At 44.5% G+C, this 25,181-nt stretch overlaps 1 protein-coding gene across 3 annotated transcripts in view; it reads right to left on the bottom strand.

Moving 5' to 3' along the window:
• The window catches only part of S1PR2 (sphingosine-1-phosphate receptor 2), a 122,975-nt gene extending 98,627 nt beyond the window's left edge, over window positions 1–24,348 (bottom strand). For all 3 annotated transcript variants that reach the window (XM_067464135.1, XM_067464134.1, XM_067464137.1), the window contains exon 1: window positions 24,188–24,348. The gene's annotated coding sequence lies outside the window, so the exon portion shown is untranslated. The remainder of the gene's footprint in view (window positions 1–24,187) is intronic.
• Between the last annotated feature and the right edge of the window lie 833 nt (window positions 24,349–25,181).

Below are 25,181 nucleotides of genomic sequence, written 5' to 3'. Positions count from 1 at the left end.
GTGGAGCTCCTTGAACAGGAGGGTTGACCGCTCCCTATAAGGAGCCCCAGTTAACAACCTGGCTGCTACCCATTGGATCATTTGAAATTTACGGGCCTTTTTCAAGGGCAGCCCACGTAGAGTGCATTGCAGTAATCCAGTCTAGAGGTGACTAAGGCGTGGACCAATTACTAAACTAGATGAGCTCTGTTTAATTTCCAAGATCAGACTGGATCTTGTGACTTCAGCATATTTCGGTCCTATGTGACTGCACTGTTGATTAAAAAAACAACAGGGAAAGAACAATTCAGTCTCCTGAAATAGTCTTTTTACTGACCTGGAGATCAATGAACAAAAGGACTTCAAAGAGAGATGAGCTCATGAAAGAGTTGAGTTTCATCACCAGTAGGTCTAATAGAGATTCTTTATTTATTTACTTTATACCCCACCTTTCTCTACTGGGGGGGGGGGGGGGGTGCCGGAGTCAAGGCGGCTTACCAATAGCACCTACACAGTGCCTCAAAACATACAAAATTCACCCAAAAATGGTTTGGATTAAAATTGTAGCATAATAAACATGATGATGATACATTCAAGGTCTAAATGTATCATCATCATGTTTACATTCATCATCATGATACATTCAAGGTCTAAATGTATCATCATCATCATCATCATCATCAGGTCCTCTATCACAAGTGAGATTGGTGGGGACGAGGAGCAGGGCCTTCTCGGTGGTGGCCCCTCGTCTGTGGAATTCACTTCCCGGGGAAATTAGATCATCGACATCCCTCCTCTCTTTTAGAAGGAAACTAAAAACATGGATATGGGACCAAGCCTTTGGGTAATCTGGCAGATAGACAAAGGACAATGACGACTAGAATTGATAGGATTTGACAATGTGGAATGAACTTACGGATTCTGAGCTGGTGAACATTAAACATTAGATTGGTTTTTATTGTTTGTGATATATAACTTGATTGTTTTAACTGTTTTAGAATTGCTGTTGATACATGTTTTATCTTATTGTCTGTTGTTGGCATCGAATTGTGCCTTTTGTAAGCTGCTCTGAGTCCCCCCTCGGGGGGTTGAGAAGGGCAGGGTAGAAATGCGCGAAATAAATAAATAAATAAATAAAGCCATTCCGTGATCAGTTGTACATAATTCCACATTAAGATTACTGCACTGCCCTATTTTTTCAAATCATCATTGGTGTGTGTGTGTTTTTTTTTGTCGTGTCAGGAGCGACCTGAGAAACTGCAAGTCGCTTCTGGTGTGAGAGAATTGGCCGTCTGCAAAGACGTTGCCCAGGGGACACCCGGATGCTTTGATGTTTTTATCATCCTTGTGGGAGGCTTCTCTCATGTCCCCGCATGAGGAGCTGGAGCTGATAGAGGGAGCTCATCCGCCTCTCCCCGGATTCGAACCTGCGACCTGTCGGTCTTCAGTCCTGCCGGCACAGGGGTTTAACCCACTGCGCCACCGGGGGCTCCATACAATCACTGGTACAGAAATGCCTTGATACTATTTCTTACTATTTCTTACTGGGCATGTTTAAGTTCATGTTTCACAGAATGGGAACAGATCTGGCTTAAAAAGATTAGATTCACCTATTCAACAGACCTGAAAGAAAACTGGTTCAAAATATTTTTCAGGTGGTACATGACACCGCAAAAACTGGGACTGATGTACAAAAAAGTCCAAAGCAAGTGCTGGAAATGCGAATTACATACAGGCACTTTTTATCACCTATGGTGGACATGCACCAATGCAATAACCTATTGGCAAGGGCAGGGGCGGCTCAAGCCATTACGCAAAGTAAGCATTTGCAGTATAGTTGATTTTGCCCGGGGCGCTCTTGAGGCGCTCTTGGGGGAAAATAGACCTTGACATATGCGAGTTGTAGTTACTGGGATATATAGTTCACCTAAAATCAAAGAGCATTCTGAACTCCACCAATGATGGAATTGAACCAAATATGGCACACAGAACTCCCACGACAAACAGAAAATATATATCAGTGATTGGTGGGGGGGGGGGGGGGCAAAATACTGTTTGCTTACCCTTGAAAATTACCAAAAATTACCAAGGGCTGCCTCTGGGCAAGGGATTCAAGATGAATGTCCAAAAATACTAGAGATAAAGATCCAGAAAAAAACAGAATACTTCCTTCTAGGGATAACTGACGAAGACACCGAACTTGACCAAAATAAGGACATCCTGTTCACATACCTGGTAACGGCGGCCAGAATGGTTTATGCAAAAAAGTGGAAGTTGAAAGAGATACCATCTCAAAAAAGAATGGGTAAACAAAGTTAGCGAAATAAGAGATATGGATACTTTGACTTTCCACCTTAGGGACTTCAAAAGAAAACCTATTAAGAGAACAGATTGGAAAAAATACAACGAATACCTGACCGAATACCAGGGGGTCACTCCATGAAAAAAATGATGCTAATTGAAACTTAGAAAGAAATAATAGCTAGAAGTAGGAAATAGTGCAAGATAAATTAAAAATGGAGAGAAGCTGAAGACAAAGAAAGAAATCTAATTCATAACCGGGTTGGCTTTACTTAGCCGGTTGGGAGTACGTGGTGAAGTAGAAAGGGAAGTCAACATCCCTGCCCACCCATCACCCCCTTCCCCCCCCCCCCCCACTCCCCACACCCTAGTTCCCCTTCCACATCACTTCTACTACTGGTTGTTTTCCTAGTGTAGGTACACCCCTACCCCTTCCCTACTGTCATACCCTCCCTTACCTTCCCCTTTCTGAATATCCCCCTGTAGCGAAATTCCTACTCTATGTTAAATTTTTGGTGTATAGCTCTATGTTTATACAGGGCAGATAGGGAAAAATAAGCACAGACAGGGTAGCAGCAGCAGAGATAGGATTTATTTGCATATGGAAGCCGATTGGTCATATACAGATTAGCGTAGGCCCAGGATTTGAAAAGGTTGCTAGGCCAAAATGACAGTTGGAAAGAGAAGAGCTGAACATTCCAAAGGAGCGGAGCCAAAGTTTAAAAATAGGCAGTTAGAGAGTCAAAAGAGTGAGTTAGGAATTGCTGTTTGTGAGACGAGTTAGGGATTCCTGTTTGTGAGAGGCTGTTAGGAATTTCTGTGAGAGACTAAGCAGTTATGAAGATGTGTTAAAGACTTCTGATATAGAGAAACAGTTAGTTAAATAGAACATAAGTTTTAGGAACATAAAGAAAGCCAGTGGTGCTTTAGTCAGAAAATAATTTCAGTCAAGAGTGTGTAAAGCAAGTAACATTTTTGTGAATGTGAAACATTGAAAGTCTATTTCAGAAAAGTAAACCAAGTATATTATATTGACTGTAAGCCTCAAGATTGCAACAAAACACAAATGTAACCACAAGGGTTGGAGCCAGAAGTTATAAACTGTGTTACTTTGTTATACAGAAGTGTGTCCCAGTGCCTGTACACAGAAACAGCACCCAGAAAGTGAAGAAACTAAATCCTTATAAGAGTAAAGAGGTTTTTCTTAAATAAAGAAATAGTCTCTCTCCCTCGCTACACCCCCCTTTCATTTCTATGTATTTGTACAAATGGAAAAGCACCTAATAAAAATCTATTCAAAAAAAGTTAATGTTTATAGTTTGCACTCTTTGCCTTTTGATTTTATTTGGTCCCACTGACTAGAATCACTTACTCGCTTGGGCATGTGTATAATCAGCTGCTTGAGACTTTGTGAGTCAGTTAAAACGAGTCCTCAAAATCTAATGCCGTAATACAGTGCCATAATACTCTTTTTGACACACATTCTACATCCAGAAAGAAGCTATTCAATCAGGGGAAGGAACTATGGGACCCTCCAGATATTATTATTCCACCCCCTGTGGTGGTGGAAACACAATTCTCAATGTGAAAGCATAAAATGCCGCGAGAACTGGGAAAAATGAAATATGCACCCCCACTTTTAAAAGCAGACCTTTTGAGGGAGTTGTTGTCATTGTTAGGGCTGGTCACTGTTGAAAGACAAACGTGACATTGATTCTCTCTCTGCATAGCCGACCACCACCCTCTAGTCTGGTCCCAAACAAGGCAGACCCCAGCAAGTTTGTTCCAGCCGAGGGCTGGCATCTTCCTTGTGACTCCAAAGAGCTGTGGAATTAGTCATGGAAATAGTTTTGGGTGGACTTGGTGTTGATAGAAACGTACCAATTCTGACTCCAGCTTCAAAATAGAAGGAGGAGGAGAAGGAGGAGGAGAGGACCTCACAACCTCTGAGGATGCTTGCCACAGATGCAGGCGAAACGTCAGGAGAGAATGTTTCTAGAACATAGCCATATAGTCCGAAAAACATACAACAACCCAAGAAAGCCTTCGGCAATACATTTCTGAGTTTGTTTGGAACAGGAGATGCTGAAGAAAATCCCTGCTGTGTATTGATCTCTGCATTATCCTCATATTTGTCCCCTCAGGCCTGATGCTGCTCTCACTCTCCTACCTAAAATGTGGGGAAGGGGAACCGTTTTTGTCCATTCACACACACACACCCCTTATTGACCTCTGCTTCCCTCCATGCATGACCAAGAAAGACACCTTTGTTATGGAGCTAAATGCCGTGAAGACACTTCCTGTCCTGGAGAAGTTGAGAATCAAGTCGTAGGAGTTACAGGGTGGAGCAGATAGAGAGGATAATGGGTGAAGTCATCCTAGCTGGAGAGCCTTCTTCCAAGTTCCTAAATAGCATGTGTGGGTGGAGACAGCTATTTCTTCCTGGATTAATTTCCAGTGATGAAAAATGTCCTGCCAGCAACCTCTTTATTGATCTGCCTTGGGGACCTCCTGCAGCACATGGCCGGATGACAGTTGAAGCCTGTCCTCAGATTGAGAAAGCAGAAAAAGCATCCCAACCGCCAGGCCCGTAGCCAGGATTTCCATTCGGGGGGTGCTGAGTTTGATTCGGGGGTTGAATTTGATTCGGGGGGGCTGAGTTTGATTCGGGGAGGGCTGAGTTTGATTGGGGGGCTGAGTTTGATTCGGGGGGGGCTGAGTTTGATTGGGGGTGGCTGAGTTTGATTTGGGGGGCTGAGTTTGATTCGGTGGGGGCTGAGTTTGATTCAGGGAGGGCTGAGTTTGATTCGGGTGGGCTGTGTTTGATTCAGGGGGGCTGAGTTTGGTTTGGGGGGTTGAGTTTGATTCGGAGGGTGAGTTTGATTCGGGGGAGCTGAGTTTGATTCGGGGGACTGAGTTTGATTCGGGGGGGGCTGAGTTTGATGGGGGGCTGAATTTGATTAGGGGGTGTTTGATTGGGGGGCTGAGTTTTATTTGGGGTGGGGGCTGAGTTTGATTCGGGGTGAAGGCTGAGTTTGATTTGGGGGACTGAGTTTGATTTCGGGGGCTGAGTTTGATTCGGGGGGGGTGTGAGTTTGATTGGGGGGCTGAGTTTGATTCGGGGAGGGCTGAATTTGATTGGGGGGGCTTAGTTTGATGGGGGCTGAGTTTGTTTCGGGGGACTGAGTTTGATTTGGGGGGCTGAGTTTGATTCAGGGAGGGCTGAGTTTGATTTGGGGGGCTGAGTTTGATTTGGGAGGGCTGAATTTGATTTGGGGGGCTGAGTTTGATTTGGGAGGGCTGGGTTTCATTTGGGGGACTGAGTTTGATTCGGGGGCGCTGAGTTTGATTCGGGGGGGGGGGGGTGAGGATCTACCCTAGCAAATCTTTTGAATCATTATCCCAATACCCCCATGCCTATGGGATATATTGAGCATGGTGATCAGATCATGATATAAATAAACATAAGTTTAAATAATGTACCAGTAAGGCCTTCCCGCGGACCACCCTGAGAATTTCGGGGGGGGGGAGGGCTGAAGCCCCTCAAGCCCTCCCCCCCTACATGCCTGCCAACCCCAGTCCCCCACTCCACCGGCAATCTCTCTCCAGCACATCCGAGGCCAGAAGCCTAGGGAACACGGTTGCAGTGTCCACGATAACAACAGATGGTTTTTGTTGCTGTTCTAAGATTTGGCAAGAGGCTTTGGGAAAGGGAAGGACAACAAGAGGTGGAGTAAGAGAAAGCCAGGGAAGGGGGGCAGTGGGAGAGAAAAGGGAGCTTTCCTGCTGCAAAAGTCCATAAGTTACAATGAGAGTTGGATGAAAGATCGGGGCTTTCCAAACACATCCAGAACACAATTGGAAGATTGTGATGGTGAACCAAAAAGTCCTTGGGCTATGTGTGTGGGTTTTATTTCCCAGCAAACAAGGAACAAGAGGAGCCAAGGCAGGCAGGATCATAGGCAAGGAGTGCCTTGAAAAGGGGGATGTGACAGATGATTTGAAGGACAACCCGAGCGTCTAAAGCAAACATCCTCAGCACAGATGAGGGGGCAGGGAAGCGGGAGGGATATCCCAATGGCTGCCGTCCATCTGGGGATTTTCTGAGCAGGAGGTGTTTCCGATAAGTCCTTCAGAGTAAACAACCTTCTCCAAGAATATAGACATCACCTGGATTTTATGGGGAGAAGAGGGGAAGGAGGAAAGGCAAACGTGTCCAAGTTCCAGTTAACCAATTCAAATCCAGGTGCTGGGATTTCTACAAAATGAGAGAAAGAGGAGGATTGTTCCAAGACAAGACGCCCCGGGTTGCTCTTACAGCTTGTTCCGCCAACGGCAAATGCAAACACATGTTGCGGAAATATTTAAATGTATTTATTCCTTTATTTATTATATTTGTATACCGCCCTTCTCAGCCCTCAGGCGACTCTGGGCAGTTTACAGAGGCAATGATTCGATTCCCAAGAACATAAAACATTTAAAACATTAATACATAGTATAAAACTATAACAAAATAATAAAAACATGGGCCATTTACACAGAAAACTGGGCGACTCGGAAGGTGCTGAACAGACTGCGCTCTGGCACCACGTGATGCAGAGCCAACCTTAAGAAATGGGGCCACAAAGTGGAATCCACGACATGCGAGTGCTGAGAAGAGCAAACCACAGACCACCTATTACAATGCAGCCTGAGCCCTGCTACATGCACAATGGAGGACCTTCTTGCGGCAACACCAGAGGCACTCCAAGTGGCCAGATACTGGTCAAAGGGCATTTAATCAACTACCAAGCTTGAAATCTTTGTGTTTTTTTTGTTTGTTTAAAAATGCAATACAACTGTTTGGTTTGCTCCTGACACGATAAATAAATAAATAAATAAATAACGGTAATATAACAATAAAACAGTATAAAACAATATAAGAACAATCAATCAGTCAGCAGTCGCCAGTTTGAATCATCATCCGAGGGGCAATCCATCAGTTCTATAAAAGTCGTCACATCAGCAAGTCAACCTAATCTACAAAAGCCTAATCCGATAGCCAGGATTTTATTTATTTCTGGAAGGTCAAGAGGGATGCAGCAGATCTAATTTCACTTGGGAGAGAGTTCCACAATCGAGGGGCCACCACAGAAAAGGCCCTGTCCCCTTTCCTCCACCCAGGCTTGAGGGGCTTCAGCCCCCCCCCCCCCCCCCCGAAATTCTCATGGTGGTTCGCGAAAAGGCCTTACTGGTGCATTATTTAAACTGTTATGTTTATTCATATCATGATCTGATCACCATACTCAATATATCCCATATGCATGGGGGTATTGGGGTAACGATACAAAAGGTTTGCTAGGCTAGACCCTCTTTCACTCAGACTCAGCCCCCCCCCCCCCCCCGAAACAAACTCAGTCCCCCCCGAATCGAAATCCTGGCTACGGGCCTGCTCACCAGACGTGATTGCGACAATGAGCAGGGACTCCTTGGATGATCTTAGGGCCCTGGGTGGATCATAGTGGGAGATTCGTTCGGTCAAGTAAACTGGGCCAGAACCATTCAGGGCTTTATAGGCCAAAGCCAGCACTTTGAATTGTGTTCGGAAGCTGATAGGCAGAATTCCCAAGCCAACATGACACTATTTTCTAGGATCTACAGTCCTAAAAGTAACATCCTTAAGAGCAGTGGTTCTCAACCTGTGGGTTCCCATATGTTTTGGCCTACAACTCTCAGAAATCCCAGCCAGTTTACCAGCTGTTAGGATTTCTGGGAGTTGAAGACCAAAACATCTGGGGACCCACAGGTTGAGAACCCCTTCTCTTGAGGAATATGAGATAAATGTAAGAATAGAAAATACTCTGGGTGGGTGACAGCAGAAACTTGAGATCAAAGAATGAGCCTGAGTCTTAAGGGAAATTTAACTTCACACAACCAATCAAAACACCTAATTGCTCCAGGATGTTATAATAACTATCAATTCAGACTGAAACTACAAGTGACAACCCATTTGCAAATGTATTTCCCTCAAATTAGTTTCCACTGAAAGTTGAAAAGCTACTTAAATGAACAGGCAACTTGGATCAGAAAAAACTGCTTGGACGAGGAGCTGATCATCATAACCTTTCCTCTGTCATGCTAAGACTTCTGTTCAGTGTTTAATAAAAAATATATACCAAACAAAAGAACACAATCTAGATCAAATTGTTTCATTCTCAGAAGTCTTCTGAAACAATTTGGACAACCGTATTGTGGGTAGACCTATCCGTAGCTATTAGTTGTAACTATTTTGCTTTATTTACTTCTTCTAAATATTTATATACAACCTTTAAGAGCCTTGCAATTCTTTCAAGAGGGCTGACATAACAACATAATTGCAGCACAACAAATCAGATAAACACATAAAAACACAGATAAATAAACTCAACATACAAACCACAGAAACAAACCATGTAAAACTAAAAACGAGGAGGACCCATTTGTGAAAGGAGATTCCATCTGAACATGAGGAAGAACTTCCTGACTGTGAGAGCCGTTCAGCAGTGGAACTATCTGCCCCAGAGTGTGGTGGAGACTCCTTCTTTGGAAGCTTTTAAACAGAGGCTGGATGGCCATCTGTCAGGGGTGATTTGAATGCAATGTTCCTGCTTCTTGGAAGGGGGTTGGACTGGATGGCCCATGAGGTCTCTTCCAACTCTTTGATTCTATGATTCTAAGTACCATTTCAAACATATTTATTTATTTATGACATTTATAGCCCGCGTTTCTCAACTATACGGCAACTCAAGGCAAGTTACAGATTGGCACAATTCGATGCCATGCATTCATGAAAGTGCGATTAAAAACAGTCAACATAACAATATATATAAAAACCATGTAGTCACCAATGTCATCTTGTTGAAATCGTTTTCCAGTAACATTGTCTAGCCATTCCATGCTCATCATTCATAGTTTCATGTTCTCTATTTCGCTGCATTCTCAAAAGATTGCTCAAAGGTATAAGATGTTTTTTCCGGTGGTACTATACCCCAGAAAAGCTGGCCAAATTTAATAAAAAATATTTCAAACAAATGCCGGAAATGCCGAAAAGAGATAGGGACGTTCTTCCATCTATGGTGGAGTTGCAAAAGAATCAGAAAATATTGGAAAGAAATACATCTGTCAACCCAAAATATTCTAAAAATTAACTTCTCCCAATCTCCAGAAATGTATCTATTGGGCATTTCCCATACAAAACTAAGTGAAAACCAAGAAAAAATGTTTTTTCTATTAAGTACAACAGCTAGAACAGTGTTTCTCAACCTGGGGGTCGGGACTCCTGTGGGAGTCGCGAGGGGGTGTCAGAGGGGTCGCCAAAGACCATCAGAAAACATAGTATTTTCTGTTGGTCATGGGGGTTCTGTGTGGAAAGTTTGGTCCAATTCTATCATTGGTGGGGTTCAGAATGCCATTTCATTGTGGGTGAACTATAAATCCCAACAACTACAACTCCCAAATGGCAAGGTCTATTTTCTCCAAACTCTACCAGTGTTCACATTTGGGCATATTGAGTATTTGTGCCAAGTTTAATCCAGATCCATCATTGCTTGACTCCACAGTCCGGATATAGGTGAACTACAACTCCAAGAACTCAAGGTCAATGTCCACCAGACCTTCCCAATATTTTCTCTTGGTCATGGGAATTCTGTGTACCATGTTTGATTCAATTCCATCATTGATGGAGTTCAGAAGGCTCTTTAATTTAAGGTGAACTATAAATCCCAGCAACTCCAGCATTACCAAATGACAAAATCAATCACCCCCAACTCCACCAGTATTCAAATTTTGGGCGTATCGGGTATTTGTGCCAAATTTGGTCCAGTGACTGAAAATACATCCTGCATATCAGATATTTACATTACAATTCATAAGAGTAGCAAAATTACAGTTATGAAGTAGCAACAAAAATAAAGTTATGGTTGGGGGTCACCACAACATGAAGAACTGTACTAAGGGGACGCGGCATTAGGAAGGTTGAGAACCGCTGAGCTAGAATATTACTGGCCAAAGTTTAGAAACAAACTACAATTCCAACAACTGAAGAATGGATAATGTATATTTTTGACATAATCCAAATGGACTGTCTATCCCAAAGATTGAACAAAACACAAAAAAAAGACGAACTGGGCAGGTTTCAAAGACTTTATTCAATCAAAAAACAACAACAACATTAATAATAGATTTATCCAGTATTTGAAGAAGACAAACAAGCTGAAACAACACCGGAATTGTCCATGAAGAGAATTTATATTAACCACAAAACAATTTACTTTTATATTAACCACAAAACAATTTACTTTTAGGAGTCTGCTTAGCCGGCATTGCACCACCTGACATCCGCTGGGAAGTAGCAGCCAATAGTGAAAGGACCAAGGCAGAGACATCTCCAGCTCATCCCCTGTTTGGGTATCAGCCAGCACGTCAACGACTTAAATCTAGAAATAGTTTTCTAAGATCTACAGAGACACTTGCTGGAACACCTCAGCAAGCGAGAGTCCAAAAGTGGCAGGCTCAAACCCAGCACCTCAATCCATGGGTGATACCAGATGAGAGACTCCCCCCTGGGCACACAGAAGACTGGATGACTTGGAAGGCGCTGAACAGACTGCGCTCTGGCACCACGAGATGCAGAGCCAACCTTCAGAAATGGGGCTACAAAGTGGAATCCTCGACATGCGAGTGCGGAGAGGAGCAAACCACTGCAATGCAACCTGAGCCCTGCCACATGCACCATGGAGGACCTTCTTGCAGCAACACCAGAAGCACTCCAAGCGGCCAGATACTGGTCAAAGGACATCTAATTAACTACCAAACTCACAAATTTTGTATTCTGTATTTTGTCTGTTTGTTCGCTTTGTTCTGTTAGAAATGTAATATAATTGACTGGTTGCTGATGACTCGATAAATAAATAAAATAGGAGACTTTGGGAAGTTCCACGACTGGGGGCTGTGGGTTTTTGTGTATCTTTTTTTCCTTCCTCTTTCTGTGTTGTTCTACTGTTCTATTATCACTACCACTACTTTTGTAATATTTATGTCTTTCACATCTCCAACATTTTGTTTCATGCTATATATATTGAAAATTTTGCACAATAAAAATTATGAAAAAAAGAGCCAAGTTTTTACCTTTTTTCGGAAAGTCTGGAGGGAGGAGGGTGATCTAATATCCCTGGGGAGGGAGTTCCATAGCTGGGATGCCACCACTGAGAAGACCCTGTCTCTCTTCCCCACCAATCATGCTTGCGATCAGGGGCAGCTCATCCATTACGCAAAGTAAGCGGTCGCAGTACACTTTTTTTTGCCAAGGGCGCAGAGGCGCCTCTGTAAATGCCCCTCGACCACCACTTGAGGAGCACCCCCTCGGCTCACAACAGCCCTAGCAGTCCGGGGGAAGCCTCAGCAACCTATTACGCAAAGTAAGCATTTACAGTATAGGTGATTGTGCCCAGGGGCACTCTTGAGGCGCTCTTGGGGGAAAATAGACCTTGACATATGCGAGTAGTAGTTACTGGGATGTATAGTTCACCTACAATCAAAGGGCATTCTGAACTCCACCAATGATGGAATTGAACCAAATATGGCACACAGAACTCCCATGATCAACAGAAAATATATATCAATAATTGGTTGGGGGGGGGCGGGCGCCAAAATACTGTTTGCTTACCATTGAAAATTACCTAGGGCCGCCTCTGCTTGCGATGTACGAGGGATTGAGAGCAGGTCTTCCCCAGACTATCTTAAGTTCCTAGATGGTTCATAAGGAGAGATACATTCAGACAGGTAAGCTGGGCCGGAATCGTTTAGGGCTAAAGCCAGCACTTTGAATTGTGCCCGGTAGCAAATTGGTAGCCAGTGAAGCTGATGCAACATACTTTAGGCCACCAATTCCATCTGATTATAGAATCATAGAATCAAAGAGTTGGAAGACCTCATGGGCCATCCAGTCCAACCCCCTGCCAAGAAGCAGGAATATTGCATTCAAATCACCCCTGACAGATGGCCATCCAGCCTCTGTTTAAAAGCTTCCAAAGAAGGAGCCTCCACCACACTCTGGGGCAGAGAGTTCCACTGCTGAACGGCTCTCGCAGTCAGGAAGTTCTTCCTCATATTCAGATCTTGTAAATGGGGTCAGTCTTAATTAGCATTAGAGTAGGAGACTGCCAATGAATATCAGGTCCTGTAAGCTATATTTCAGAAGAAGGAACTGGCAAAACCACCTCTGAGTCTTCTTTGCCTTAGAAAACCCTATTAAATTAATGTTGTGTTCATTAGCCACATAAACGGGTACATTTAAAAAATCTTAAATGGTTTCAAATTACAGGCTGAATATTCCTTATCCAAAATGCCCGTGACCAGAACTGTTTTGGAGTTCAGGTTTTCCCAGATTTGGGAATACCTACCTTTGCATATATATGCCTAAATGTGATATGATATGATATATATATATATAAATGCTCTGTGCATAATGAGTACCTTAAAAACAAAAGAACCAATGAACGAAATTACACCAAATTTGGCAACAAAACGTCTCACAACACAAGGAGTGACCATCACTCAAAAAATTATGATTTTGTCATTTGGGAGTTGAAGTTGCTATAAGTTCACCTACAATCAAAAAGCATTCTGAACTCCATCAAAGATGGAATTGAACCATCCAGCCATAGATAGATAGATAGATAGATAGTTAGATAGACAGACAGACAGATAGAGATAGATAGATAGATAGATAGATAGATAGAGATAGTTGTAGTTGCTGGGATAGATGGATAGATAGATAGATAGATAGATAGATGATAGATAGATAGTTGAAGTTGCTGGGATTTATAGTTCATCTACAATCAAATAGCATGATAGAATTGAACCAACCGGGGCATACAGAACTCCCAAGACCAACAGAAAACACTAGAAGGGTTTGGTGAGCATTGACCTTGAGTTTGGGAGTTGTAGTTCATCTACATCCATAGACTACCAAGGACTCAAACAATGATGGATCTGGACCAAACTTGGCACGAATATTCCATATGCCCAAATATGAAGACAAATGGAGTTTTGGGGAAATAGACCTTGACATTTGGTTGTTGTAGTTAATGCGATTTATAGTTCACCTACAATCAAAGAGCATTCTGAACCCCACCAATGATAGAATTGGGGCAATCTTCCCACACAGAAACCCCATGACCAACAGAAAATATTTAAGGCCATCCAATCCAACTCCCTTCACCTGGGCAAGAAAACGTCATCAAAGCCCTCCTGACAAAGAGCCATCCAGCCATAGATATAGATAGATATGATTCACACACACACACACACACACACACACACACAGTATCATAGATTTGAAAGGGACCCCTAAAGAAGGACAATTCTATGTTGCATGTTCCAGAGTAGGCAAACCAGACAATTTCCACATCAACACTGACAAAGAAACAGCAAGAAATACTGTTTACCTACAAGCAGAAAGAAATTACATATATTAGAAACCAACACTTTCTCAATACTTTATTTTCCAGATCAAAAGACTGGGCCACAGCAACGCGTGGCAGGGGACAGTTAGTGATATATATATATATATATATATATATATATATATATATACTTTATATACATAGCTAAAAGGAAATCTTATATAATATTTGAAATTATTTTGTGCATGAGATAAATTTTGTGAATCACCAGAAAGCAAAGGCTACCTACGTGGACAAATTTGCTTTTTGGGTCATTTAGGAATTCTCTGTACAAAAGATATTTGTGGTGTCTCCTTCTCTGGAGGTTTTTAAGCAGAGATTGGATGGAGTGGTTCAACTGTATTTTCCTGCCTGGCAAGGATTGCGAGTCATGACCCTTAGTGTGTGCCAGGGGCCACTTTGCCCATTTGGTGCCTCTTCCAATGCTATGAGTCTATATTTGTTTGCTTATGGTTCAGACAGCATTCCAAAATAAGTAACTGTCCCAAGTTTTGAGCACAGGACTCTTCATCTTACATGTACTCAACTCAACAAAATGTACTATTTTTTATATTCCACTATATCTCCCGAGGAGACTCCCGAGGAGACTCAGGACAGATTATAGTACACATAAACATTCAGTGCTATTATACGACTGAAAAAGACAGACAGTACATATATAGAGGTAAAGGCTTCCCATCTTTTCCCATCTGGAGGCTGTGCTCAACTCCGGCTGGGGCAGGGGGGTGCTGTCACTCCAGCTTCCATGCTGAGGACCTTTGTTGTTGATGCTTTCCCAATCGAATCGCTGAGCAGAAGCTGGGCTGATGGTTGGGAACTCACCCCCACGCAGGCTTGAACTGTCGACCTTTCGATTGGCAAGATTGTGGCTTGACGATGAGACGATTCAGAATGTAGTAGTAATTTTGTAGTAATGTTGTTTTGATAAGATGTTTTTTATGATTATGATGAATTGTGGACTATTTTGCACTATGTTTTGTAGATTGCACTTGTTTTTTCATGTTGTACACCGCAATGAGTCGCCCTTGGGCTGAGAATTGCGGTATATAAGCGCAGTAAATAAATAAAATAAATAAATTTTCTGCAGCTGGCGGTTTTAACCCACTGTGCTAAAGCCCGACCACATCCGCAGCAACTATCGGTCTGAGTCAGAATTTCTCTTCCTGGGGTCTATGTGTGTGCAAGGGGCCTCTTTCCCAATTTGGTGCCTTTTAGAAGTTTTTTTAGGGTCACTTTAATGTGTGCCAGGGGCCACTTTGCCCATTTGGTGCCTTTTAGAAGTTCTTTAGGGTCACTTTAGTGTGTGCCAGGGGACACTTTGCCCATTTGGTGCCTTTTAGAAGTTTGTAAGGGCTCTTTAGTGTGAGCCAGGGGCCACTTTGCCCATTTGATGCCTTTTAGAAGTTTTTAGTGTCACTTTAGTGTGTGCCAAGGGCCACGTTGCCCATTTAGTGTCTTTTAGAAGTTGTTTAGGCCTTGTTTAGTGGGTGCCAGGGGCCACTTCGCCCATTTGGTGCCTTTTAGAAGTTTTTTAGGGTTACTTTAGTGTGTGCCAGGGGCCACTTTGCCCATTTGGTGCCTTTTAGAAGTTGTTTTAGGGCAGTGGTTCTCAATCTACCTAATGCCGTGACCCCTTAATACAGTCCTTCATGTTGTGGTGACCCCCAACCATAATATTGTTTTCGTTGCTACTTCATAACAGTCATTTTACTACTGTTATAAATCATAATGTAAATATTTGATATGCAGGATGCATTTTTATTCACTAGACCAAACTGGGCACAAATACCCAATACACCCAAATGTGAATGCTAGTGGGGTTGGGGGAGGATTGATTTTGTAATTTGGGAGTTGTAGTTGCTGGGATTTATAGTTCACCTACAATCAAAGAGCATTCTGAACTCCACCAGCAATTGATTTAAACCAAACTTGGCTCCCATGACCAATGGAAAACACTGGAAGGGTTTGATGGGCATTGACCTTGAGTTTGGGAGTTGTAGTTCACCTATATCCAGAGAGCACTATGGACTCATGCAATGGTGGATCTGGACCAAACTTGGCACGAATACTCAATATGCCCAAATGTGAACACTGGCAGAGTCTGGAGAAACTAGATCTTGACATTTGGGAGTTGTAGTTGCTGGGACTTATAGTTCATTACAACCAAAGAACATTCTGAACTCCACCAATGATAGAATTGACTCAAACGTCCCAAATGGAATCCCTATTACCATCAGAAAATACTGTGTTTTCTTATGGTCTTTGGTGACCCCTCTGACACCCCTTCGCAACCCCCTCAAATCCCGACCCCCAGGTTGAGAAACACTGTTTTAGGGTCTCGTTAATGTGTGTCAGGGGCCACTTTGCCCATTTGGTGCCTTTTAGAAGTACTTTAGGGTCTCTATAGTCTGTGCCAGGGGCCACTTTGCCCATTTGGTGCCTTTTAGAAGTTGTTTAAGGTCTCTTTAATGTGTGCCAGGGGCCACTTTGCCCATTTGGTGCCTTTTAGAAGTTTTTTAGGGTCACTTTGGTGTGTGCTGGGGGCCACTTTGCTCATTTGGTGCCTTTTAGTAGTTCTTTGGGGTCTCTTTAGTGTGTGCCAGGGGCCACTTTGCCCATTTGGTGCCTTTTAGAAGTTCTTTAGGCCTTGTTTAGTGTGTGCCAGGGGCCACTTTGCCCATTTGGTGCCTTTTAGAAGTTGTTTAAGGTCTCTTTAATGTGTGCCAGGGGCCACTTTGCCCATTTGGTGCCTTTTAGAAGTTTTTTAGGGTCACTTTGGTGTGTGCTGGGGGCCACTTTGCTCATTTGGTGCCTTTTAGAAGTTGTTTAAGGTCTCTTTAATGTGTGCCAGGGGCCACTTTGCCCATTTGGTGCCTTTTAGAAGTTTTTTAGGGTCACTTTGGTGTGTGCTGGGGGCCACTTTGCTCATTTGGTGCCTTTTAGTAGTTCTTTGGGGTCTATTTAGTGTGTGCCAGGGGCCACTTTGCCCATTTGGTGACTTTTAGAAGTTTTTTAGGGTCACTTTAATGTGTGCCAGGGGGCATTTTAGCCCACTTGGTGCCTTTTAGAAGTTGTTTAGGGCCACCTGCCACCTGCCCATTGAAAATATAATATTATATGATCTTAGCACTGTTGTCACCTAAAGCAGATCACATCCTTGTCCTGGAAAAAAATATTTTATGGAGTTATATCTTCCAGGATCAACCAGCCAATATATCCACATGCAATCTTTAAAAGGGAAGTTTTTTTCACTCCTGACACTTTGTAGCTGTTGCATAGCAAGGCTGGAGTATCTTGATTCAGCTCCACAGTTCCTCTTTTCCCATGAGCACAGGCTCAATTTCATACTAGGTACCTCCAGAGAGGAAGAGTCCCCAAAAACTATAATGCTGCTTTGTAATGCCAAAAGAAATGATTATGTCAGAAGGAGCTCTGTGGTTTCTTTATGGTGCCCAAATACTTCCCTTGCAGCTGAGTTTCCTTGTCAAATTCATCCTTTCTGCTGTCTTGAAAACTGGGGATTATAAATGGGCAGCTGGTTATATTTTCCATGTGTGAATAGTGTAGGTTTACAGAAAAAGCCCAAGAAGCAGGGTGGGTCTGTGGCTTGTGCCCAGGCTTTGGTTCCAACCGAGCAAAGCTCACCACAAGCCCACAAGTGTTTGGGGATTCACACATTCCCTTCAGACTTTAGGTGGATTCTGTTGCTGTTGTTAAGTGTCTTTGAGTCAACTCTGATTTATGATAACCGTATCACAAGGTTTTCTTGGCAGGATTTATTCCGATGAGGTTTGTTGTCGCTTTCCTCTAAGCCTGAGAGAATGTGTTTTGCCCATGGTCACTCAGTAGATTTCCATGCCTGAGCTGGGATTCAAACCCTGGTCTCCTGGAATGCTAGGCCAACGTTCAGACCACTAGACCACACTAGCTCTCTGTGGCCTCAGTGACTGCAATCCATATTCCTTGGGTGTAAAACTCAGTATCAGATCAGTGTGTGAAGAAACATAGTTTGGACAATTTACTGTTTCAGAAAACAGTAGCTTCCAGAATCCATCAGCCAGTGTGGCCAATGAAATCAATGATTAGCAGGGACAGACCAGTATTTCTGAGTCACTGATCCTGCATGCATGAAAGCTTCAAAACAGCCAGAAGAATTTCCCTTAAAATATTTGTTTGTTTGTTTGTTTACTGTATTTGTATACTGCCTTTCTCAGCCCATCCAGACATAGTTTTCTAAGATCTACAGAGACACTCGCTGGAACACCTCAGCAAGCGAGAGTCCAAAAGTGGCAGGCTCAAACCCAGAACCTCAACCAATGGCTGATACCAAATGAGAAACTCCCGCCTGGGCACACAGAGGACTGCGCTCTAGCACCACGAGATGCATAGCCAACCTTCAGAAATGGGGCTACAAAGTGGAATCCTCGACATGCGAGTGCGGAGAAGAGCAAACCACTGACCACCTGCTGCAATGCAACCTGAGCCCAGCCACATGCACCATGGAGGACCTTCTTGCAACAACACCAGAAGCACTCCAAGTGGCCAGCTACTGGTCAAAGGACATTTAATCATCTACCAAACTCACACATTTTGTATTTTCTCTGTTTGTTTGCTTTGTCCTGTTAGAAATGTAATATAATTGACTGGCTGACCTGACACGAGAAATAATAAGCCCGTAGGCGACTCAAGGCGGTTAACAGGGCAAAATTCAGTGCTTACAATGTCATAAATACAATTAAAAACATAACATATAATAAAAACTAAACAAATCAATAAAATATAAATTCATAGTGTTCCTTATTAAAAACGTTGTCCGGACTCATTGTCTACTCGTTCCATTTTCCTGTGTCAGTTACTCTGCATTTGCAAACACTTGTTCAAAAAGCCACATCTTGACTTTTTTCCGGAATGTTAAAAGGGAGGTGGCCGATCTAATATCTATAGGGAGGGCATTCCACAGCTGAGGGGTCACCACTGAGAAGGCCCTGTCTCTCGTCCCCGCCAAATGTATCTGCGAAGAAGGTGGGACTGAGAGCAGGACCTCCCCAGATGATCTTAGAGTCTTGATGGTTTATAATCAAGGTCTAGTCTGAGCTGAATCTCCATAGCATTTCATATGCACCGAAGCATAGATTAAAGGCTTTTCCACACAGCCATAAAACCCAAAATATCAAGGCAGAAAATCCCACAATATCTGCTTTCAACTGGATTATCCGAGTCCACACTGTCATATATCCCAGTTCACAGCAGATAAATGATCAAGGGTCTGGAGAACAAGCCCTATGCGGAGCGGCTTAAGGAACTGGGCATGTTTAGCCTGAAGAAGAGAAGGCTGAAAGGAGATATGATAGCCATGTATAAATACGTGAGAGGAAGTCATAGGGAGGAGGGAGCAAACTTGTTTTCTGCTTCCCTGGAGACTAGGACACAGAGCAATGGCGTCAAACTACAAGAAAGGAGATTCCATCTGAACATTAGGAAGAACTTCCTGACTGTGAGAGCTGTTCAGCAGTGGAACTCTCTGCCCCGGAGTGTGGCTCTTTTTTTGGAGGCTTATAAACAGAGGCTGGATGGCCATCTGTCGGGGTGCTTTGAATGCCATTTTCCTGTTTCTTGGCAGGGGGTTGGACTGGATGGCCCATGAGATCTCTTCCTACTCTATGATTCACAGATGTCACACACAACTGATGTAAAACTAAAAACGAGGAGGACCCATTTGTGAAAGGAGATTTCATCTGAACATGAGGAAGAACATCCTGACTGTGAGAGCCGTTCAGCAATGGAACTCTCTGCCCCGGAGTGTGGTGGAGGCTCCTACTTTGGAAGCTTTTAAACAGAGGCTGGATGGCCATCTGTAAGGGGTGCTTTGAATGCAATTTTCCTGCTTCTTGGCAGGGGGTTGGACTGGATGGCCCATGAGGTCTCTTCCAACTCGATGATTCTAGGTCTAGTTTGAGCTGAATCTCCATAGCATTCCATATTCACCGAAGCATAGATTTAGGGCTTTTCAACACAGCCCTATAACCCAAAATATCAAGGTAGAAAATCCCACAATATCCGTTTTCAACTGGATTATCTGAGTTCACACTGCCATACATCCCAGTTCATAGCAGATAATGTGGGATTTTATTCAGGTTTGGAAAGGGGCCTTAGAAAGAGAAAAACTCTCATTTAAAAAAGCTTGTATGTGGACCAGCCCAAGACAATTTGCTGCCTGAGGAAGAGAAGCAAATGCAGCTTCTCCCTACACCAGTGGTTCTCAATCTTCCTCATGCCGCGACCCCTTAATACAGTTCCTCATGTTGTGGTGACCCCCAACCATCAAATTATTTTCGTTGCTACTTCATAGTTGTAATTTTGCTACTGTTACGAATCATAATGTAAATATCTGATCTGCAGGATGTATTTTCATTCACTGGACTAAACATGGCACAAATACCCAATATACCCAAATTTGTCTACTGGTGGGGTTGATTTTGTCAGTTGGAAGTTGTAGTTGCAGGGATTTATAGTTAACCTACAATCAAATAGCATTCTGAACTCCGTCAATGATGAAATTGAACCAAACTTGGCACACAGATCTCCCATGACCAACGGAAAATCCTGGAAGGATTTGGTGGGCACTGACTTTGAGTTTGGGAGTTGTAGTTCACCTACCTCCAGAAACTCAAACAATGATGGATCTGGACCTAACTTGGCATGAATATTCAATATGCCCAAATGTAAACACTAGTGGAGTTTGGGGAAAATAGATCTTGACATTTGGGAGTTATAGTTGTTGGGATTTATAGTTCACCTACAATCATTCTGGACCCCACCAACGACAGAATTAGTCCAAACTTCTCACACAGAACTCCCATGACCAACAGAAAATACTGTTTTCTGATGGTCTTTGGCAACCCCGTTGACACCCCCTTGCGACCCCCGTGAGGGGGTTGCGAAACACTGCCCTACACTGTGATATGTAATACTCAAATAGGTTGGTTGGTTTCCCCCCTGACATTAAGTCCAGTCGTGTCTGACTCTGAGGGTTGGTGGTCATCTCCTTTTGTAAGCCCAAAGAGCCGGCGTTGTCCATAGACACCTCCAAGGTCATGTGGCCGGCATGACTGCATGGAGCACAATTACCTTCCCACTAGAGTCGTACCTAATGATCTACTCACATTTGCATGTTTTCGAACTGCTAGGTTGGCAGAAGCTGGGGCTGACAGCAGAAGCTCATGCTGCTCCCCGGATTTGAACCTGCAACCTTTCAGTCAACAAGCTCAGCAGCTCAGCAGCTTAACCCACTGCCCACCTAAGGCAAAATATGTCTTGCGTATGCCTTCCTGACAATAAAAATATCACAACAATACTTTATTCCATTTTCCGCTTCCAAAACCAGCTGCCTGAGACAACCTTCACACTCTGCTAATAGGACCAGCCCTTTTCTTAAGACACAATTCCTCACCGGCTAGTGTTGGGCTATTCCAGATGGTATGCTATGAATAAGCCTCTTTCTCCTGCTCTTTTGTTCTGCATCAATATCAGATTTCTGGCAAGAACAGGTAACAGCCTAACTGGAACGGCCTTGCCAAGCTGCCTTGCAGCACACTAACACCACCGATATGAGAAAAAAGCCCAGTGATTCATATCCTCCCCGTTAAATAAATGTCTAATTCTTAAGAAAAATGGAACATTGTACTTGGAAGACAGCAGATTCCGTCTGATCTCAAAAGCTAAGCAGGTTCAGCCCTGCTTAGCATTCAGATGGAAAAACACTAGGCTACATTTCAGAAGGCAAGAGACCATCGCAAGACCTTCTCGCCAAGGAAAAGCCCAAAGAGACCATCGCCAAAAGCTGGAATCCCTTTGAAAGCACACAACAACAACAATAACAACATCTTGGTGACAACTGTTGCATTCAGGGGAAATGCTGACCCTCATTGGGTGAGCCTTTGAGCACCGGGCAACGGCCCCATGGACGCTGTGGTGCAGACACAGTTTCAGAGACATATCCAGATCCCGCATCACGGAGTCCACCCTCCATAGCTTGAAAATATATATATTTAAAAATCCAGAAAACAGATTTTGATTTTGTCATTCCACATAAGGGACACCATTTTACCCCTGTGAGCCTCCGTGGATTTTGATATCCAAACCTTAACATGTACCAAGATGCCACTGAATATGAGTCTTGCCACAGAAGATCTTGCAGCAGAAACACTGCAAATCACTAAATCCCAATCATAAGGCCAAATGATCAAGAAAAAAGAAAGATAAGGAGGAAAGTACTGAAGGAAGAGAAGGAAGGAGGGAAAACAAATGAGGGAAGGAAAGAAGGAGAAAGGAAGGAAGAAAAATGAAGGAAGGAGGGAGGGAAGGAAGGAAATGAGAGAAGGAGGGAAAAGAAGAAGAAGGCTGGGGAAAAAGTAGGAAAGGAAGGAAGAAGAGAAGGAAGGAGGGAAACATGTGAGGGAAGGGAGGACGGATGGAAAAGGATGGCGGGAAGAAAAATGAAGGAAGGAGGGAAGGAAGGAAATGAGGGAAGGAGGTAAAAGAAGAGGAAGGCTGGGGAAAAAGTAGGGAAGGAAGGAAGAAGAGAAGGAAGGAAACATGTGAGGGAAGGGAGGAAGGATGGAGGGAAGAAAAATGAAGGAAGGAGGGAAAGAAAGAGGAAAGGTAGGGGGAAAGTAGGGAAGGAAGAAAAAAGTAAGGAGGGAGGGAAGACAAATGAGGGAAGGAAAAAAGGAGAAAGGAAGGAAGAAAAATGAGGGAAGGAGGGAAAAAGAAGAATAATGGTGGGGGAAAAGTAGGGAAGGAAGGAGGAAAAACAAATGAGGGAATGGATGAAGGAAGGAAAAAGGATGGAGGGAAGAAAAATGAAGGAAGGAGGGAAGGAAAGAGGAAAGGTAGGGGGAAAGTAGGGAAGGAAGAAAAGAAGGAAGGGGGGAGGGAAGACAAATGAGGGAAGGAAAGAAGGAGAAAAGAAGGAAGAAAAATGAGGGAAGGAGGGAAAAGAAGAAGAGTGGGGGAAAAGTAGAGAAGGAAGGAAGAAGGGAAAGCAAATGAGGGAAGGAAGGAAGGAAAAGGGATGGAGAGAAAAAAAGGAAGGAAGGAGGGAAGAAAAGAGGAAAGGTAGGGAGAAAGTAGGGAAGGAAGAAAAGAAGATAGGAGAGAGGGAAACAAATGAGGGAAGGAAAGAAGGAGAAAGGAAGAAAGAAAAATGACGGAAGGAGGGAAAAGAAGAAGAAGAGGGGGGAAAGTAGAGAAGGAAGGAAGATGAGAAGGAAGGAGGGAAAACAAATGAGGGAAGGAAGGAAGGAAAAGGGATGGAGAGAAGAAAAAGGAAGGAAGGAGGGAAGAAAAGAAGAAAGGTAGGGGGGAAAGTAGGGAAGGAAGAAAAGGAGGGAGGGAAGACAAACGAGGGAAGAGAAGGAAAGAGGATGGAAGGAAGGAAAAGGGATGGAGAGAAGAAAAAAGAAGGAAGGAGGGAAGAAAAGAGGAAAGGTAGGAGGAAAGTAGGGAAGGAAGAAAAGAAGGAGGGTGGGGAGATAAATGAGTGAAGGAAAGGAGGAGGAAGGATGGAAGGAAAGAAGGAAGGAAAAGGGATGGAGAGAAGAAAAAAGAAGGAAGGAGGGAAGGAAGGAAAGAGGAAAGGTAGGGGGGAAAGTAGGGAAGGAAGAAAAAGAAGGAGGGTGGGGAGACAAATGAGTGAAGGAAACAAGGAAGAAGGATGGAAGGGACGGAGAGAAGAAAAAGGAAGGAAGGAGGGAGGGAGGGAATGAAAGAGGAAAGGTAGGGGGGAAAGTAGGGAAGGAAGAAAAGAAGGAGGTAGGGAAGACAAATGAGGGAAGGAAAGAAGGAGAAAGGAAGGAAAATGAGAGAAGGAGGGAAAAGAAGAAGAAGGGTGGGGAAAAAGTAGGGAAGGAAGGAAGAAGAGAAAACAAATGAGAGAAGGAAAGAAGGAGAAAGGAGGGAAGGAAAATGAGGGAAGGAGGGAAAAGAAGAATGGTGGGGGAAAGTAGGGAAGGAAGGAAGAAGAGAAGGAAGGGGGGAAACAAATGAGGGAAGGAAAGAAGGGAGGAAAGAAGGAATGAAGGAAGGGAAAAATGAAGGAAGGGGATGAGTCTCCTGCCAGAGTCCTACCGCAGAGGAGGGCGAACGAAAGAAAAAGAAGGGCTTCAAGAAGCCCGAGCTGGGAAAGGAGGGCGAGAAATGGGTCTGACAAAGGGACAGAGAACGAGGGAAGTTTGGCGCCAGAGAAAGAGAAGGGGGGCTGTCTTGGCAGAGCGGGAGAAGAAGGGAAGCGGAGGAAGAGAGAAGCGAGGGAGGGAAGGAAAGAAGGAAAGAAAGTAAGTCCGGCTTGGGGGGGGGGGGGGGGGAGGCGGTGAAGGCGTCCTCTCGGGGAAGGGGGCAATCAAGAGGGTCCCGTGGCGACTCACCTGGGGGGCAGAAGCGGCGGCGATGAGGGGCCAGGGCAGCCGGGTGGAGGACTGGGCTTGGCGAGGAGCCCCCGCCTCCATCGCGTCTCTCCGCTCGGCCGTCGATGCGATCCAGCTGTGCGCAGGCTGCCTGCCGAGCGCCTTCGAGCCTCTTTGGCCAGCAGGGGGCGCTCCTCTTCCTGCCGCCTCCTCCTCCTCCTCTTCCCACCGCCCGCCTCCCACTCTCTGCCAGGCCAGGCAGAAGTTCTCCACTCCTCTCCTATCTGGACTGTCTTTCCCAGCAAGGACCTATTTCTCTGCTGGCTTGCTCTCAAGGCAAACGCCACCCGAAGTCGTTGATCCCATCTTATAACACAATCTCTATGGCGCTGAGTCAGTATGACTCTGTATGGTCTCCAGAATGGTTCTCCACCACTCAGTCCACTAACCCAGGCTTGGACTGCCCCACAATCAGGGGCGGCTCGTCCATTATGCGAAGTAAGCAGTCGCAGAACACTTTTTTTGCCAAGGGCGCAGAGGCGCCTCTGTAAATGCCCCTCGACCGCCACTTGAGGAGCGCCCCCTCAGCTCACAACAGCCCTAGCAGTCCGGGGGGAGCCTCGGCTTTCTTGCCTCGCTGCCAGGCGATCCTCTTCCCAAAGGGGCCGGGCTCTTGAGCCTCACCTAGCCCCTCTCGTTCCTGCTCCACCTGGCCACCGGGTGCGCGAGCAGAGCCGGCGCTCAATCGTTCTCCGCGTTCGATCCCTTCCCCATGACCGGCTCCCTTTCCTGATCCCCCAGCGCTCCACCCGCCTCCTCTCCTCTCCCCAATCCGCGGGTGGGCCAAGGGGCGGAGCTGCCAGGGCCGTAGCCAGAAAAAAATTTCGGGGAGGGTTGAAAATTTCGGGGGGGGGGGTTGAAAATTTTGGGGAGGGTTGAAAATTTCGGGGGGGTGGGTGGGTGTTGAAACCTGCCTCCTAGCTCATGCTGAAGCAAAGAGCAGAGCAGGGGGTAG

This window comes from Anolis sagrei, chromosome 2 (genome assembly GCF_037176765.1).
Source record: "Anolis sagrei isolate rAnoSag1 chromosome 2, rAnoSag1.mat, whole genome shotgun sequence".
In the NCBI taxonomy this organism is placed as follows: Eukaryota; Metazoa; Chordata; class Lepidosauria; order Squamata; family Dactyloidae; genus Anolis; species Anolis sagrei.
This window is presented reverse-complemented; position numbering and strand designations above follow the sequence as displayed.